The 19,477-nt window shown below is 39.1% G+C and overlaps 1 long non-coding RNA gene across 1 annotated transcript; it reads right to left on the bottom strand.

Annotated features, from left to right (window-relative positions):
* Nucleotides 1-11,230: 11,230 nt before the first annotated feature.
* On the bottom strand, nucleotides 11,231-17,143 carry LOC144589336 (uncharacterized). The gene is made up of 2 exons (XR_013545404.1): nucleotides 14,958-17,143; nucleotides 11,231-14,769 (listed from the first exon to the last, which is right to left on the bottom strand). It is a non-coding gene; the product is annotated as an uncharacterized LOC144589336 (long non-coding RNA).
* Nucleotides 17,144-19,477: the final 2,334 nt, after the last annotated feature.

Raw genomic sequence — 19,477 nt, 5'->3', positions numbered from 1 at the left:
GGAGATGAACAACCTCACAATTGTTTACACAACCAGTTCCAGGACTGATCCTGCAAACAGTGCTAGAAAAGGAACACAAAAGACAGCCTTCCAGAACTGGGGGAACACTTACACAAGCAGTTTTCCATGATCACATGTATACTAAAGGCTGAATTTAACTTCTTGAAAAAGATGGTGATGATCAAGACAGACACAAATTCAGCAGTGCTTTCAGGAACAGCAGGAGATAGGTCATAAAGCCCTTAACGGTTTAGGACTTCAATACTTTGAGCAGCGGGTTGGGCTTGATGGCCTTAGAGACCCCTTCCAACTTCACTATTCTATGATTCTACATGTTGGAACATCTCTCCCAAAGAATTGCTGCCCATCAAGGACTCAATGGCTTATAGGCCCCTTCCAACACCATTGTTCTTGAATTCTATGGTCCCACCCACTCTTCTCGGTCCTCAATATTAAAAACAGTGACACTCCAAGATTACACAAAATTACAAATTAAATTTGTGTAATTCCATTTGAATGTTTATTTAGCTAGTGTCATGTTTATTAGCTAGTGAGATAGAAGAGCCTCATGGCACAGTGGTTAAACCACTGTACTGCAGCCAAAACTGTGCTTACGAGCTAGGGTTCAATCCCAGGTAGCCGGCTCAAGGTTGACTCAGCCTTCTATCCTTCTGAGGTCGCTAAAATGAGTACCCAGCCTGCTGCGGGGTGGGGGTGGGGAATGTGTAGCCTGTACAATTAACTTGTAAACCATCCAGAGAGTGCTTGAAGCACTGTGGGGTGATATATAGGCAGCACACAGCACACCTTTATTGTATTTTACTGTATTTATTGTATAATATAATTTTGTAAATTTATACTGTTTGATTATAATGATGACTTGATAGGTTGACAGCTGCCCAGAAAGTGTTTACACTAATTGGGTGATATTGTTGTTACATGTCATCTCACCTCCAACTTATGGCAACCCTACTGAGTGATCCCCAAAATGTCCTGTCCTCAACTGCCCTGCTTAGGTTTTGTAGACTCAAGCCTGTGGCTTCTTTTAGGGAATCAGTCCATCTCATATTCAATCTTCTTCTTTTCCTGCTGCCTTCCCAGCTTTTCCAGAGAACCTTGTCTTCTTGTGATGTTCCCAAGATATGCCTAAGAGAACCATCGTTCTTTTCTTTGCCATGTAATTTGGCCCGTGTACTATGTAGATTTTATGAGATTTTCTTCTTTGTTGAAAAACATAATTGCATGAGTTCTCAGAAGGTTGATTATAGTTTTCATGAAACACATTTGGAGTAGCTGATCTTTTTAAACAGGCTAATGATTTCCAGAATGCCTATCTATATATTCATGCAATTTCTTTTCCCCACTCCTCAGATAGAAAAAGATGTCAAGTAAATTAATGTTGACTATAAAAAACAACATTATCAGAGCAACCTAATGAAGTCACACCAGTGTATGTTCATGGAGGGCACTCTTCCTAGTATTCAGTAAATTGAAAACAGAGAGGCGGTAGGCATGATGCTGCTCCAGAAAGGTCGGTCAAAATGTAGCTGTGGATGTAAACAGTGCGGCCTGACTCACTGGATGTCCCTGTTTTAATTGCCTAGATATTTGAACAGGCATGTGTTGGCTTATAGCAGAAACATCAAAGTCGACTTTCTGATAGCAGGTGGTTGGTTAATAGCAAATTTAGGGGGTAGCTGTTCCATTAGTTTTTTACAAACAAGGATTGTGCAAACTGAGGATGAAAATCACAGATGGCTGTTCAGATCATTATTATTGTTATTACTTTTATTTTGATGCATCTGAATAACATATCCATAATCACATCAAATTTCAGTGTAAGCTTGCTGATTGAATCAAATATTGGAGGTTGGGCATTTTGTGTGATTGTGTACCTGAAGGGAAGGCTGTCTGACAACAAATGTCAGTGGGTTACAAACCAAGAAACAATACACTGCCAAGAAGTGTTGACATAACAGTACAATCGGCGGGGGGGGGGGATTGCACCCAGATTCAAAACTGACAGTCACTTAAATAAAATGCACACCAAATTTATCAGGCATGTTCCTCTCCCTCTGTCCCTCCCTCTCTCTTTCTTCCCCCTCCTCTGTATATTTGGTAATAATAGGACCTTTTGAGTGTCATTAATATATGAGGCTCTTCATATGACAGAAACAAATTGATGGCACATAACTCACTCTCTCTCTTTCTCTTTCTCTCTGTGTGTGTGTGCGTGCACGTGCGCGCACATGCATCATAGTGGTTGGAGTATTTGGCTTAGACATGGAACAGCCAGCTTTAAATTCCAACAGAGGCTATGAAACTCACTGAGTGGTCTTGGGCAAGGTATCATTCTGATCTATTTCACATAACTACAGTATTTTGAGAAAAAGGTAAAGAGGAAGAAGGCCCTGTGCATTGTCTTGAACTCCTTGAAAGAAAGCCATTATATCAAACTAAGTACAGTAGATAAGTAAATATTTAAATAATTAAGGCATTGCCTATATCTGAACTGTAAATTACTCCTTAAAATGTAAAGATGATGAGGGGAGGGAATGCATACAAAATATGGTTCCATTGTTCAGATAGAAGTGCAACACAACATTATAAAGAAATAAAGATACTACATTTATTGACTATATAATGTTTTGATTTTAATTGGAGAAGGATATACATGTACCTCCTTAACTACCACTCTTTCATATTAACAGTAGCATGGTGGATTCTGAATTGTGAGAACTCATTGTATACACATACACAGATACTCAAACACACACACATTAAAGAGACACAATAGAGAGCACAATACATTATGACTTGGAATTAGCATGACTTCACTCTTGCACATCGATATATAGAGGTAAGCAGCTCTGAAAACATGACTGGTCACTTTTGACTATGTCGATTCAATTTTTAAAGCAGTGAACCCTTTTGTCTAATTTAAAGACAGTGTTTTGCTTTTAATTTGCAACAGCAACAATCTTACAAAGAAGTATTACCATCCAAACTGCTGAGACAAAATCTTTTTCATTTTCACCATGCACACAATGGCCCATCATGCTCATAGTTGTCCTATTTCAGGCATCTGTTAATGCATTCCATGTATCTGAAGAGGACTCAGCTCATTTTATAGTAGGCACCCCATCAAAGCAAAGAAAAGCTATATTCAGCATCAATCTGATTATTTATTTCATTTTCTGACTTCTATGCTAATCTGCTGCAAGCAATAATAGAACTTGAAAACCTTGTTAACACAGCATTCTCTTGGCATAACAAGGAGAATCTCCCAGTTATTCTGGTGTTCGGGCAAACAATGTCACTGTTCCAGCTCAACTATATTTTAACACTGAAGAGCAGTTGAACAAAATGATACTGAAATCATGTAATTATACAATATAATGCTAACTACTGTAGGTATCAGCAGTCAGGTGGCTGAGGTGGGTTGTTAAATCCAAAGACAAAAATAGTGGTTATAATCAAGCCAAAATTAAGCATATTTATTCATTTCCAGTGGTGTCATGGGACATTTGCATAGGACAACTCTAGGGTGTTCCCCTCACCACCACAAATAGTTAAATACATTTGAAAGAATCAGTGTGCAATTGAGCAAAATAGTATATTTTTCTTTCCAGAGAAAATTCTGGGCATCCCTGCTGTATGAAGACTTCTGTCTCAGAATTTCCCAGCCAACATGACTACAAGGTGATTAAAATAGTTTGTAATAATATATCCAGCAATGTGTCCTTACACATATCAGTTAATCCAGTAATCTTCAAGCTGATGAATGGGGCCATAAAAATGCTTCTCTTTTCATCTGTGGCTTCAGTTGGGACAGTGAGAAGACAGGAAGCAAAATCTCTGTAACAACTGCTTCTTTCTTTAATGGATGGGGGCTGGTCCTCCATTTTCTATAATGTTCTGCCTAAGGCATGGAGCATAACTTCCCTTGCTCCCCTGGAGGTGATCAGAATATGCTTTTTGCTCAATCATTCCTTCCATTCATTTGTGTTTTCCCTTTTTTTCAGTCACCCTGTTCCACCACTGTTCATGTGCAGGGGCATTGAAAGTTCAAAGGGGTTGCAGATTCTCATCTTTAATGCTACATGTATTGTCACATGACTTCTTGTAGTTTCACCCATATTCAGGGCTAAAATGTGGACTTTTTTTCTAGTAAGCTTCCCACGCTTGGGAAACTATAGCAGTATTTACCATTACAGATCACCTTGGAGATGCAATGTGGGCCCCACACCCAATGTCATCTCCCTGGGTGCCAATCGCACCTTCATGCATTTAGCACAAATGTTTTGAAGAGGTGCTTGTAAGTATGTTCTTCCATGACCAGGAATACTGTTGTATCAAGGCTTCCAATCATGGAAGCACTTACAGGTGCCTCTTTTTCATGTTGTAAGGACAACAATCTGATTGACACACAGTTAGAAGGGATGTTGGGTCTGGATTTATATGCATGTGTTTCCAGCACAATTAAATCTCAATCCAGTTTCAGGCTGAAACACATAAATAGGGTTTATCTGTATCAGATGGATGGAGATGAGTTATTTTCCATTGTGTACTGGCAGGGACTTATTTTAGCAGCATCCATTCTGAATTAATGCAAAAAGAATTTGTCCTTCATTGTTGCTGAATAATGTCTGTAATGTATAATGCAATCAGCCAAAACTGAAATAATTGATCTTAAGCCAGCTTTTCCCATTGATTTCAATAGCACTTAATCACATTAAAACCAATTACCTCACCTTAACTCTATTGTGTTTCACACTGAAAATCCTGTTGCTCCATATGGGTTCATATATCTCACTGAAATCAATAGACTTTGGCTTGTAAGCAGTTCCTGGAGTACAGCCATTAAATTAGCCCCTGACTATCTTCACTTTAACTATATCATCCTTTGAAAGACTTTACCACATTTGTAACTCCCTTTCCCTTCCTTCAAGATGTTCAAGGCAGCACACATGGGGTACAGCCATGTTTTTTTTCCTTCAAGACAAAGTAAACTGAGGTGCCAACAATCTGAGCAAAAACCTTCTCCCTTCTTTTTATGTTTGCCTACTCAGTATCTCACATGCATCCCAATCAAGCAGTTTTTCTACCCAGCAGGGTGAAAACCACCTTGAGGCGGACAGTTCTAGAGTAGGCACATAGTATAGGGGAAGAGTAATACAGATCTTCACCCTACCTTTTCTCTGTTTCAGTTGCCAAGCTTCTGACTTGTGCATGCTGTTTATAACTGCAAAGCAATCATAGGGGAGGAGGGTATCATGACTTATTTGTTACACACAGTATGACAGGTGATGTTGGGTTGCTACAACATGTGATTGCAACCCCTCCCCAAAAACTGACACTTTTTTACTGAACACCATTTGGCTGTATTTCACAAAATACTGTTCTCTTGCTAGATGGAAAATGCTAATACACTTTCTTCCTCTGGAAACTCTCCCTTGCCAGCACTGCCAAATGAGCTCTCTACATTTGTCTGGTATTTATGTTTCAACACAGATCCTAATTTGGTATACATTAGATGGCATAATACTGCCATTGCTATGCTGTAATAACTTATCCTGTCTCATTTCTTTTTACTTCCAATTTACACTTTCCCCAAGATCTGATAGATTTGGTCTCAACAGTAGGAATTTATTTCCTTAGAGAAGCAAAGTGAACTGTTACTTGAAGTGCACTTGCATAAACAAGAGGAATTGTGCTCTGTGGGAAAGACATTTAGGCCATCATGGAATACAATTTGGAGATTAATTGTTTGCAGGTCATTTTCTTTTCCTTTGTTGGGGGGGTGTCTTCAGGTTCTGCAGATACAAAGAACAATATAATTCTATGCTCACATAAGAGATAAAAGATGGAAAAGACATGGGAATGCAACAGATATGCTCAGCTATTGACTTGTCTACAACCCAGCGATGAGAGGAGAGGACTAAATGGGGCTGGTAATCATGTTCCCTTGAATGGAAGTACAAGCATCCTGTCATGGACCAAGAACTTTCAGAGACTGAGGTCAAAATAGACACACTCTATATGTATTTAGAAGAGGTGCTCCTTTAAGTGTGAAAGTAGTGGTCATAGCACACAATCTTCCTTCTTCTCACAGCTTGCTTTTGGTTTGGTTTGGTTTGTGATTGGTCACTGGAAAGAAAATAGTGGTTCAATATGCAAATCTGCTTGATCTGAGGAAAACCCACCAATGGAGGGAAAACATATGAATAGTAAAAAAAAATGCATTCCCCTTAATGTTTAGCTTCATCCTGAGTTCTCAAACAGTAGCAATAGCTCAGGAAAAGTCAGAGCATCTCCTAGGTCAATCCTAAGTGTATACTTTTACCTTTGATCATATGCCTGTATGTTTAATCCTGAGCAAGCACTACTGCCCCCTGATTCTGAAAAGTGAAGCTGGATCTTCTTCCTTCCAAGGGAAGAAGGCCCCAGCAACATTTCCCCAATCAACATTTCCCTCACACCTCAGAACCCACAGCTCACTTCTAGAAGAAGTCAGTGAGTTGCATAGGAGTGGGGAGAAATGCTAGGTCTTTAAGAAAGCTATATGCTGTACTTAAGGCAGTGAAACTCACAGAACTCTTTTTGCTTATAAAACCATCTTTAGCCATCTTCAATGGAGCAAGATGCCTCTGTTTGAGAGGGAGCCTTTTTCCCCCAGAGTCTCAAGCAGAAGCTTCTGTCCAGGCACAGGCCTGTTAAACATGGGGCATTCAAGGAGTGAGGTGAAGGAGATACTGCAGATAAAGCTTCCATGCATGCCCAAGTTCCTTCATCAATTTTACCTCTCAAAGGACAGTTTTAACAACTGCACAGGGGTCAAGGAGGAAGGAGGTGGTACTTAGGCAATAAATGTATACACTTATGCAATATACAGATGTAGATACAACACTTTCAGAGAGAAATAAATTGGCATACATAGAATTGATTGTGATAGCAATGCCCTTTCACAAAAAGTATAAACAGAAAAGCAAGATAAAGCATATCTTATAGTATTGTACTTCCCTTATTCAAAGATCCAAGGCTCCCTGCAGAATGCATTAAGTAATTAAGACAGTACTCTGTATCATGAGAAGAGCATTTGCAGCTAAAAGCCCTGAAAGGCAGTACAATGAAAACCTACCCCACCTCCCTTTTTATAAAGTACCTTTTCTATGAAGCAGAAAATAGTTCAGAGCCATCAATTATGGCAGCTAAAAGGATGAAGAGAAGAATGAAATGGTCATGGCCTACTTATATGTTAGAAGGATCCAAAATGCTATCATAAATGTATGAACAATAGTTCTCTGCAGAGGAGATCTGAAGCTATACATGGTTCCCAAGATCACACAACGGTAAGAATGGGCGATACCTTTTATTGGACCACAAATATAATTAAAATAAAATAAAATAAAATAAAACAGTAAGTACTAAAAATCTTTTGAGAATTGTCCATCATATTTTGTTGCCAACAACTTAAAAGATGCTGGGTAATTTCTCCCTCTTCTCATCCTTTCCAAATATAACTTACAGCTTCTTAGTAGTATGACTAGTAATTTGTTTCCTCCTCTTGGAAAGTAATTTTGAATGCAGTATATTGTAGTCATAATCTGCAGTATTCTATAAGACATTTTCCCCTTTTGCTTTGTATCTCAATTTAAGTAGTGTCAGTAGTGCTTACTTTGTGAGTGCAGAGCTTGGAAATGTACCATTTCGGACTACAGTTTCCAGAATCCAGTTGCCAAAATGAGAAGTAAAATGAGAAGTAATGAGCTTGAGTCATTCCTACTTTGCTCCATCACTGGGAGCACAATACCCACTGTTGCTCCCCAGTGGAACCTGATGTTCTTCACCATCTGATTGCCAGCTCTCCCTGCAAAATCCCCAAATCCCTCTTTCTTTATCCCCACCTATCTTCACTGCTTTGACAGCATCCAAATGGAACAAGACAAAGGGAAACCTCATCCATCTTTTTTATGCTTAACACAATATAGTATTATGATAGTTTGCCAGGAGGCCATGTGAATAAACTTCTCCCACTGTGTCTGTTATCTGGCTTGCTAGTAATGCAACAAGTGACACACTGAAGGGGCTGGTGTCATGTTCAGGCCTGAAGGAGGAGCTCACTGGGTTCAAGGTAGCACCCAGGAGGTTTCCAAGCAAGCAAAACGCTCTGACAGCTGGCTGAAGACTTTCAGTCCTGAAGCTCCCTCTCAGACTCCAGCCCTTGCTACAAAGCAGGAAGTCTCAGAGGGACAGTGTGTTGACATTCCTTTCTATAATGATCTATCAGGCGATCATGCACTACTCAAGATACTTATTATACAGTAGAGCAGAAATGTTGTTTTATTCAACCATTCATTCATTCACTGTCTGACAACCAGCACTCCCGATGCAACAGATAACAACGTGCTTCAAAGAAGAAGAAGATAGTAAAAATAATATTTAATAGTCAACATTCTTCAAGAACGGATTTTAAACTGTTCCAAAAGACAAGGATAAAGCTAGTTTTAAAACCAAAGCCTCAGAGGCTCAACAGGGACAGTACTAGGCTGATATCCCTTGAGTGATACTAAGGAGAAAGCCCTGTCTCACAGACTAACTAGTATAGCCTCTGCCATGGTAGGGTAAATAACAGGGGTTCTATTGAGTATCTCAATTACCAGGCTGGTTTATACAGGAGGAAGAGATCATTCAGATATTCATAATGATATATTATCTAGTTTATATCACCAACATTCCATAACTGACTTAAGCAATGAGACGAGAAGCCCATTCTTATGTCAATGAGAAAACAATCTACTTCATATAGACTGCACTCCATTTAAATAATTTTTCTAAAAGAGCTTTGAATATGTGAAAGAGGCATTTTGGATGTGCCAGTTTAATAGTGTCTATTCATAAGACGACCTTTTCTAAAATAAGTGTCATGCAAAGAGCAGTACAGATCAGCAGCAATTTCCTTTGCAACAAGGGATCAGGAAGAGTCAAAAGGTTTAGCAAGAGATCTCATAGCCATTAATTTCCTCCCGTACCACATTTTCATGCTGTCATCATATCTCTATTTTTCCTTTCCCATATGTCTTTGTTGAATTAAGAGAAGTCTATGTTCTGTGATGCCTGAATAATATTACAATGACTTTGTTAAGAATGGATCAGCTCTATAATCTGAAACTCCCAATTCAAATTATTGCTAGTAATCAATCAATCAGTGTTGCAAGCTCTGTTTCCCATGTGATGCCATGCTTGTACCCAAAGTGGTCATTACATGGCTAATCATGCTAAAGGGAGGCATGCACATGAATCCTAAATAAACTTCCCATTATCTTCCATCTTCTCCCACAGCATTGCTTCTCATGCTCCTCTGCAGCAGTGATTTCCAACCTTGGGTGACCCAGGTGTTGGACTGTAACTCCCAGAAAGCTTGGCCAGCACAGCTGGTAGCAAAGGATTCTGGGAATTGTATTTAAAGAATACCTGGGTTACCTGAAGTTGGGAACCAATGTTCTAGAGTATTTTGCAGCTTCCTGCAGCAACTTTTCAGGAGATATACAGTACTGTCTATATATCACAAAAAGGAGAATGAAACAGAAAACTGTTTTGCTTAAAGTGCATATGCTAATATTGAATTACAGTACATACTATACACAAATTTAGAAATGATTTTTTATAATCTCAACTAAATTACCATGTGGAAGATAGTGACCAAATAATCTGTGTCCTTGCTGAGTTTGCTGTCCAGGAGCTAACTGTTGACCAGTGATGTTAAGGCATCTCCTCACCCTCCTTGTTTATCATTAAGTCTGGTGTGTGCTGGCCAACTCTTCAAACAAAGGACACCTTTGAAAGCAGGATTGTCATCTGTCAGCCCTTCAAAAGGAGATCTGTCTTCCTTTAAAGAGGACTGTGGCCACCCTATGGAAAGAGGAATCACAAACACAATCCTTCAGTCTTCCTCTGTCAATGTGAATGAAACCTTGCCAAACACCACCTTGAATCAATACTTCTCTCCTCATCTCATTTCAAACACATTGATAAGAATTAATTTTATCCAGTAATGAATGTTTATAAACAAACACATTCATCATTGTTATCAATGTCAAGTGATTAACAACAAATGGTTGTTTTGCTGTGGTCTAACTGGCATAAGATTTTCAAGTATAATTCTGTTTTGTTCATATTAATTAGTAAGCAGCCCCTTATCTCCAAGAAGATTTATGGGGGTGCCGGAAATTGGGACGAGTACGAAAACCAGACAAACCTCTAACTGCTGAGCAGAGCCACTTAGAACTCAGCCGGGTTCTGTCTAAATTTTCTTCCTCAGAAGCCAATCTCCTTATTAAGAAAGCAACACACACAGACACATCCTTGGGCTATACTCAGAACAATCTGGCTCTAGAACTTAGGGTAGCAAACACACGTGGCCAATTAGACATTCAGCCCGTCTGTGCAAGAACTAACACCTGCAGTTTTAAACATTACTGCTTTATTGAAAAGAATTGCTTTAGAAAAGATTTCAGTTGATAGTAAAATAGTTTAGTAGGTACATTTTCATTCAATACCAACGGAACACTCCACTCCCCCCACTCCAGCTAAAAAAATAAAGAAATGAAACTATGCTAACTAATATAAAGGATAACATAGTCCATCTCACGTGTCTTGGGTCTTCAAAGGCTGATGCTAGATGAAAACCAGTCCATGGTAGGAAAAATAGTCCATTAAGGAAGAAGCACGTGTCTGCCCCTTTCTCAGGCAAACTCCATCTTTCTTCTTCTCCTCACTCTTCCTTCTTCTTCCCAGAATGCCTCCTGGGTCTTGTTGTCCCGCCTAACTTTCTCATGGAGCTTCAGTTGTTATCATTCTTTGTAGCAGAATTATTTTGACTACGAAAGTCTCTGCTCTCTACTCACCTTAGCAACGAGATAACCAGAGAGCAAAGCTTCTCTGAAACAGCATGTAAAACTTTCCTACTACAGAACAGACTTTAAATCAAAATGGATGCTATTGGGACAATCTTAGGACTACATATCCCATTCTAATACACATAAAAACACAAATCATCACAATCTTCACTGTTGCATTGTGTCTGTGCAGGAGGCCTTAGTGACAAAGAACTAATTAAAAACCATGAAGGAGTAGTAGCTCCCTTTCTCATTGAGGGGGGATGTCAGAGGATGGATAATCCCAGTTCAAGCCTTTCCGTGAACTCAGGAAGGCTATAACTTGGTAGATGAAGGGAGACACTTATGCTGGCATTCCACCCATGTTTCTGTGCTTTCTTGCCCTCAGCACAAACCTCCCAATCTGCACCAGAGAGTTCTGAAGGCAGCGCTACTTAAATTGGTCTGAAAACATAGAATGATGTGTGAGAAGCATTCTTTTCAGGCTCAAGATCCTGCTACTCAACATGGCAGAGTTGAGGAACTGAGGTGAGTGAGGGCAGGTGCAATGGCATAGGGGTTGGAGTAGCACCCACCCGCAGATAATTCTCACATCTATGAACAAACACCTGAACAGGACTAGTACTGGAACAAATTTCCTCTTGTGCAACAATTACTAATATGCAACGATGCATCCCATTGCTCCAACTGTCCACTTCATTTCTCAGTTGCCAAGGAACCTCTGCCAGAAACAGATCTGGGAATAACCCTGACTGTGAACAGAGAGTTCGCACCAAGTTTGGGAGTTTGTTTTTTTTTAGACTACAACTCCCAGCATCCCCTAGCCAACATGGTCTTTGGTTATGCTGAGGTGGGGAAAGGGCATTTCTTTCAACTGCAGCCCAAAGATGGTTCCCTGGAACATTTTCACAGGACTTGTAGCTAGAGTTTAAAGAAAACTTAAAATGTTTACCCATTTCTCTCTGTCTCTCTCTCTCTCCCTCTCCCTCTTGTACATTACTTGAAGTATGATCTCATAGCTCCACAGCAGGTGTCATTGAATACACACATGTGGTGGTTATATAATTAATGCTGAATGGGGAGAAAAGTAGCTCAATTGTGCATTGGCTTTTACATTCATCACAATAGACACTGTGAGTGCTGGGTCAGGGCCCCTTGTCTTTTGGCATGATTTGCTATGCTCCAGTTACTGTGCAATTCAGATTTAGTGATCATTCCTGACAAAGACCATTCCTATTAGAATGATGAACAGAAATAATTGACACTGGATTATTATAATATATTGATTTTTTTTGATGCAATGCCATTAAAACTAAATTGTGCCATAGCTGGAGAACAGTCAATCTCTGAGAAGGTCAAATAGTTTTGACTAAACATCCACTGAACACTACCCTGTCTATCAAGGAATCATTACAAGGAACTTAAACTCTGTACTGACTCCCATTCTAAGAAGTGAGCTAGTCCAAAGGAGTTAATGGGATGTTTGCCAGTGCACAAGAAAGACATGCCAAGGCTTTCAACGAAAAGGTGGGCCTCATCCTCAGGCACATGAAAGGTGGTGTCTAGCAGTATCTGGAGTGTCAAAGGTTTCTCATAGCTGTGATAGAAAGGTGATGGCTTAAGTACACTGACAGTGGCACTGTGTCTAATCCATTTTGCTCAAGAAAAGGATCAGCACTCTCCATAGCTGCTATGACCACATTGGGTAACTTGATGGTACTGTGGGAGAGTGATACCAATAAGGACACTGACATCACACCAATTGTGATTATTTATGCTGCACATGCACCCCAGATCTTTCAAGTGCCACCAATGAAGATATAATATAGGAAGAATAAATGAGCACATCTTTATCTGAATGGGGGCATGCATAGTAACTTCTAGCCATCTTTTAGATACTGTTCTATTTTGATTAATTGATTGATTGATTGATTGATTGATTGATTGATTGATTTGCTTATTTATTTATTTCCTCATTAGTACACAGCATATTCTGTGCTGTACATAAAAATAGCAGTCACAAATATGTCAAACATATGAACAACATAACCCTGACTCAAACCTCCATCATTCCAAGGTTGGTAAACTGAGTACCCAGATTGTTGAGCAGGGAGGAGGGCAATGTGTAGTGTGCATAATTAAATTGTAAACTGCCCAGAGACAGCTGTAAGTACTATGGGGCAGTATATAAGCAGCACATTTTGCTTTGATTTTTCTAGCTCAACCATCCACCTGCTTGCCCTCATTTTTCTGTTGTTCTTCTATGATAGCTAGGTATTTCCTACCTATAGTGGCACTAGCAAGGTCTTCTCCTTCAAGAAAATTTGTTCTTTTTAAAAATATTCATGAACATACATCATCCATTATCTTCATTCTCAACAGCTAGCCCGTTTTTTGTTGTTGTTTAGTCGTTTCCGATTCTTCGTGACCCCATGGACCAGAGCACGCCAGGCCCTCCTTTCTTCCATTGCCTCCCAGAGTTTGGTCAAATTCATGTTGGTAGCTTCAGTGATGCTGTCCAACCATCTCGTCCTCTGTCGTCCCCTTCTCCTCTTGCCTTCACACCTTCCTAACATCAAGGTCTTTTCCAGGGACTATTCTCTTCCCATCAGAGGCCCAAAGTATCAGCTTCAGGATCTATTCTTCCAGTTAGCACTCAGGGTTGATTTCTTTCAGAATAGATAGGTTTGATTTCCTTGCAGTCCAGGGGACTCTCAAGAGTCTCCTCCAGTACCACAATTCAAAAGCATCAGTTCTTCAGCAATCAGCCTTCTTTATGGTCCAGCTCTCACTTCCATACATCCCTACTGGAAGAACCATAGCTTTGACTATGCGGACCTTTGTCGGCAAGGACCTTGTCTCTGCTTTTTAAAATGCTGCCTAGGTTTGTCATCGCTTTCCTCCCAAGAAGCAGGCGTCTTTTAATTTTGGGGCTGCTGTCCCCATCTACAGTGATCATGGAGCCCAAGAAACTAAAATCTGTCACTGCCTCCATATCTTCCCCTTCGATTTGCCAGGAGGTGATGGAACCAGTAGCCATGATCTTTGTTGTTGTTGTTGTTGTTGTTGTTGTTGTTGTTGTTGTTGTTGTTGTTGTTGTTGTTGTTGTTGTTGTTGTTGTTGTTGTTGTTGAGAATTGGCCAGCATGACTCACTGGATTACATTCACCAGGCACTCAGAAAATATTTACAAAAAGTCACTATGCTTGAACTTTGCTGACAACCTTCGAAACGGTGTATTTGCAGCAGGCAAAACAATAACATTTGAAAGAGCAGTAAGTTATGTAGAAATGAAATAAAACCCACAGGCAGCAAAATCTATTTGTAGTCCTTGCATGACACTTAGATTATATGGCCTCTGACAGAATGGAGTTAGTTCACACTGCTCTTATACATAATGCACTCTAAAACTATGGCAAGCAACACACTCTATTCTATTTCCAAAATAGCCTATGGACATACGAAGTCCTAGATTTCACTGTTCACTGTAGTCCCCTAATTACAGCACCAGTCAGGATATTGAGTGGACTGAGTATGAGAAACAATCTTCTCGGTGTGTGAAAAGAAACGTTTAGCAGTTTCTTGTCTGGACCCAGACTAGGTGATCCATAACAAGAAGGGCTCCTTGCAAAGAAGCATATGTCAGTCGGGTTCAAACTTGGCCATACATATTACTAGCCAGCTGAACACATTGAAAGTCGGAAGATTTGGAAGGCCAATTACTTATTTTCTAGCATGTCCAGAAAGTGGGTCTGGGTAGTCATGCTATATTCTGTTTCTCACCTGGGATGGTTAAAGGTGGGTGGTTTCAGTAGCTTCATTGTTCAGCCCCTTCCTGAAAAGATGCCCCCAATTCCATGTGGTGGTCCTTGCTGTAATGGGAAGGAAGAATCAACAGACAATATTACTTTGTTAACTTTTTCCCCACACAAACTCCACTACACCCTATCCCGGCTCAAAACAATTCCGTACCTTTCATCCATACAAGTTGTGAATACAAGATCATTCCATCACAAACAATCACCAAACATACCCATCCTTCACCACCACGCCATCCTACCTCCTCCAGGGGGTGGGGTTTGTAGAGTTTTGGTGGTTCCTTCTGAGAATAGTGCCACCATTTGGTAGTTAACATAAATAGTGAGGGTCATGAGGCACTGAATTCAAATTGTTTTCCGTTTTTCATTAGCCTATCTGGATCAGGGATGGATAAATAAATAAATAAATAAATAAATAAATAAATAAATAAATAAATAAATAAATACAAATTCTAATAAAATATACATATATATAGGAATAAATAATTAATTTCATTAGGTATAGGTAGCTTGGTAAAATCATTTAAATTAATTTGAGTTTAGCAGTTAATTCTTTGGGGCTTCTGGATTAGCTTTAAATTAATTATACTTTCTTACATTGTTAAGCAGTCAGCAGCTGCTCCATTAAAATCAATTGGATACATTGGCTTCGTTAATACTAATCTGAATAAATAAATTTGATTACAGGAAATCACTTAAGGAAGCATAGTACATCGTAGGATAGTATAGTTAATTAAGAGCAATTAACAGTAGTTTTGGGATTTTAAATAAGTATGTTTTGTACAGAGGTTGGGTTGCAGAGGTGTAGTGGTCAGTTGAGAATTACCAGCTAGTTTTTTCCCCACTTTGTAGTGGTCCACTTAACAGGGGATTATCATCTGAGTTTAACAGAGGAAACTTACCGGTATGTATGCAGCCCTGAAATATTTGCAGCTGGGAAAAAAATCATCATTTAACAGCCCAGAATAGTGCTTCATACTAATTGGGTGTTATAGACATTCAATAAATAAATAAATAAACCTCAACAATTATTAAGTATTGTATTATTTGTTTTCTTTCTGTTATCCAATACTATAGTTCTTCTTTTTCAAGTATTTCATTTCAACATAATAAACCAAAGATGTAAAAAACAATGGTACACTTGTATTTATATTTGTTTGGAACAAGATGATAACATATGTTATTTAGTTACAGATCATTATGTAACATTTTCCCCTCTGAAATTTTTTTCCAAGTTGAAACATGAACCCCCACACAAAAACCCATCCTCCACCCCAAAAACAACAGTCACATTTAACCGTATTGGATATTAGCTAGCTAGTATTTAGCTTCACAAATGTCAATGTTGCATAGTTTCCCTTTGTAAGCTAGAAAGGATTTTTTTTCATTTTTGTTCAAATCAAGACCATTTGAAAGTCTTTTAGAATTTCCTGTGATGTATCAGATTAATTCAAACATCTGCAATGGCAGAATAAATTATAGGAACAGTTTTTAGCTGATTTTATAAATAATTCTCTGAATTCACTGGCATACTAGAAATAATAATTAGCTGAACTAAACCCTGAATGCTTATGTCTTTTGTAAAGGATTCTTATGTGAAGAAAAGTTGACAGTGTATTGTATAAATTTTGACAAGCATGAAAAAGCCACTTACACCTGTTTTCTTTTTTGTTTTATTATCTCTGAAATTATATTCTGTACAGATTTCTGGTGTCCTTATTTGTTATTTGACAGGCTAAGGATGGAATGGGAAGCAAAAACAGAGAGAAAGGAAGCAAGGAAGCTGGAAATTAAAAGGTTACAGGACTCAAAGCAAGACGTGGTACCTCATAAAATACAGTCAAAAAGAGAAGTGAAGAGGAAGTGGCCAATTTGAAAAATCTTGAACTGTGGCATTTATCTTTGCTGTGCTCAGATATAGCACAGGAGAATACCTCTGTAAACTCACTGCACTGTACACTCAGGAAAGTGATTATAAGAAAGAAGTAGGTCTGAGTCCAAAATAGAGACCTGAAGTGGTCCTCTTGACCTTGTACGTGTCCAAATAAATGCACACAGATTGGTCTCTGATTCATTCTGTGCTCCTTTCCTCCCACTTTTAATTACATGGCTTCAACATTTTTAGCTCCACAAATGCCAAATTTAATAGGAAGGAATTGTGAGAGGATGCTGCTGCCCCACCCCCATGAATGCTCTTGGACTTCTTGGGATAACTTCAGAAATGCACAGCCATGATTTCATTTGATCCATATTTCCACATTGTTTGAAGACAGTGTCCATCCATAGACCCTCATAACAAATCACAAAGCATGCTGAAATGCCAATTTCCAGAAAGCAAACTGATTAAGCTGCAGACGTACAGTCAAAGCAGTCAGACTATACAATGCAACGGGAAATAAATCTAGTTGACGCAAACAAAGCTTACATCTCCCACTTACCCCAAACTGGGAAATATACACAGCACAAGAACCCTTCATTCTCATAGATCAGGCATTCTCAAACTTTTTTTTTGCCACAACCACAAACATGATATGAAAGAAATATAAGCCAAATCAGGATTGTATGAATCACATTATGAACCTTATAAGGTGAAGAATTGTTTCTAGTCTGTGGCCTCCTTCAAATGTGCCAGAGCCCCTGGGGGGGCATATGGCACCTGTTGAGAATGGATACTTTTGATCAGTGGTCCCCAACCTTGGGCCTCCATATGTTCTTGGACTACAACTCCCAGAAGCCTTCACCACCACCTCTGTTGGCCAGGATTTCTGGGAGTTGAAGTGCAAGAACCTCTGGAGGCCCAAGGTTGGGGACCACCACTCTAGATCACAGAATGCCCCCTACCCCACCTTGGCTTCTCTGCTTCCCTTTTTCTCTGTTCTCTGTGGTTGAATGTGTTGGGCTGCAGCTGTCTACCACACTGTTCTAAATAAACAGGCCAATAGCCTGTTCAATATTTAGGTACTGTATTTGCAAATCTCCAGATGCAGAAGCTGCCATAGTGATCTGATGAGGTGCCAGTTGTGCCAGTGTTGTTTAGTCGTTAAGTCAGACATGACTTAATGACTAAACAACAACAACAACACATACAACAGGCACCTTGTGAGATCACTGCTTCCACCGTTTTGAGTTATGTGTGCACAAATAATGAACAGGATACTTTGTACTGAAAAGTAATAACAAATTCATTTCTTATATAACAGTTGAGCAGAATGGTGAGCATATGTTTTGCCTCATATCTCAGCTTATAATTTACTTTTTTTTAAAAAATGAGCATATGAAAAAAGTCATCCAGGCAAACTAATGATTGGAATGATTCTAGTCAGGCACAAGGCAGCATGGCTAGAATCCAAGTATAATCTTCCTGCCTGGGCTACATGATCACTATGCCTTCCACTCTTCTTCCTTATTACTGGTTCTTCTCTCTCTCTCTCTCTCTATCTCATGCTTTTTCAGTCTTTCCTTCTCACACATGTAAAAAACATAATTTTCTCTTCCTTCCTTCTTTCCTTCCTTTTTTCCCTTCTAGCCAACCCACCAGGCAACTAAATCACACAGAAGTGCTGTTTCAGCAGTGGAAAGGGCTAAGTAGCCTGGAGTACACCAGCGTCCCACCAAAATTGACCTACAATAACTTGGATCAAACTGCATGTTTCTCTGCTCTTGAGGACCTCTCTTGTTCCTGAAGAGTCCTCTTGCTCCTGACGAACCTAGAGTTTGCCACCCAGTAATTCAATGACTGGAATTCTGTTGCTTAGTATAGCAAGTTACCCTATAGTAGGCATTTGAATCAAGAGGCATCCAATGAGTCAACTTCTCCATAAATTTCATTTATTCATATTGGCCTACACTAGTTACAACTCACTATGCTAAAGTCAAAAATAATTCCGTTTGAATCGCTGGAGCCTACAGAGGAATTGACTCACCAAATCCCCATTAATTTAGTGGGCCTACTCTGGTGCAAATTACTGTGCTCTGTGTTTGGATTAGGAATTCAATCAATGTTTTATAGCAGGCTACAGGCAAACTTGATCTTTTTAAAAGAATAAAATAACCCTGAGAGACATCACCATCCTTTAGTATTCATGCCAGGTTTCATGTAACTAGATTTCTCCATTTCTAGAGCTATAGCTAAAATACACAATTAGAACAACAAACAGATAGACACAACTCATACTGTTTCATTACTATAAATTTAAGATTATATGGTAATATAGTATTTACTATTTACTACCTAATATTTACATTTACTTGTGTGTGCATGTGCACGTATCTGCGTGCATGTGTGCATGCATGTGTGTATGTATTAAAATTGTCTTCAGATTGCTTCAGATACCTTTCTCACTAGTCTTTTTTAAAAATGGGAAATACATGGCTGAGGTCTGAAGAATAGTGGCTTGCTTGTTGCTGAGGCTGTGACTGAAACAAAATGACTGGAAGAATAGAATAAATGAATAAAGAATAAATGACTAGAATGTTAGTTTAATTTTCATCAAGTTCTTCCTTTTGAGATAATAAGAATAAAAAAAATCTTCATTTCTGGGTTCCTTTGAACTGATTAGACTGTCCATTTCAAGTTGAATCAGTGATATTTATTATCCAGTTATACAGAACTGCATATCAGAAGATATTTTAGCCTTTCATTCTGTCAGATGTCCAGATGACTTTCATCAAACACTGAACAGGCCTTTTAATAACCCTATTTAATTGAGAGTAATAAGTACTCGAAAGATGTCTGTATTATTTGTCTTTTGGTCCTCGTCCA

This window comes from Pogona vitticeps, chromosome 4 (assembly GCF_051106095.1).
Source record: "Pogona vitticeps strain Pit_001003342236 chromosome 4, PviZW2.1, whole genome shotgun sequence".
NCBI classification, from domain to species: domain Eukaryota; kingdom Metazoa; phylum Chordata; class Lepidosauria; order Squamata; family Agamidae; genus Pogona; species Pogona vitticeps.
Note: the sequence above shows the minus strand (reverse complement) of the source record. Positions and strands in the feature narration are given on the sequence as shown.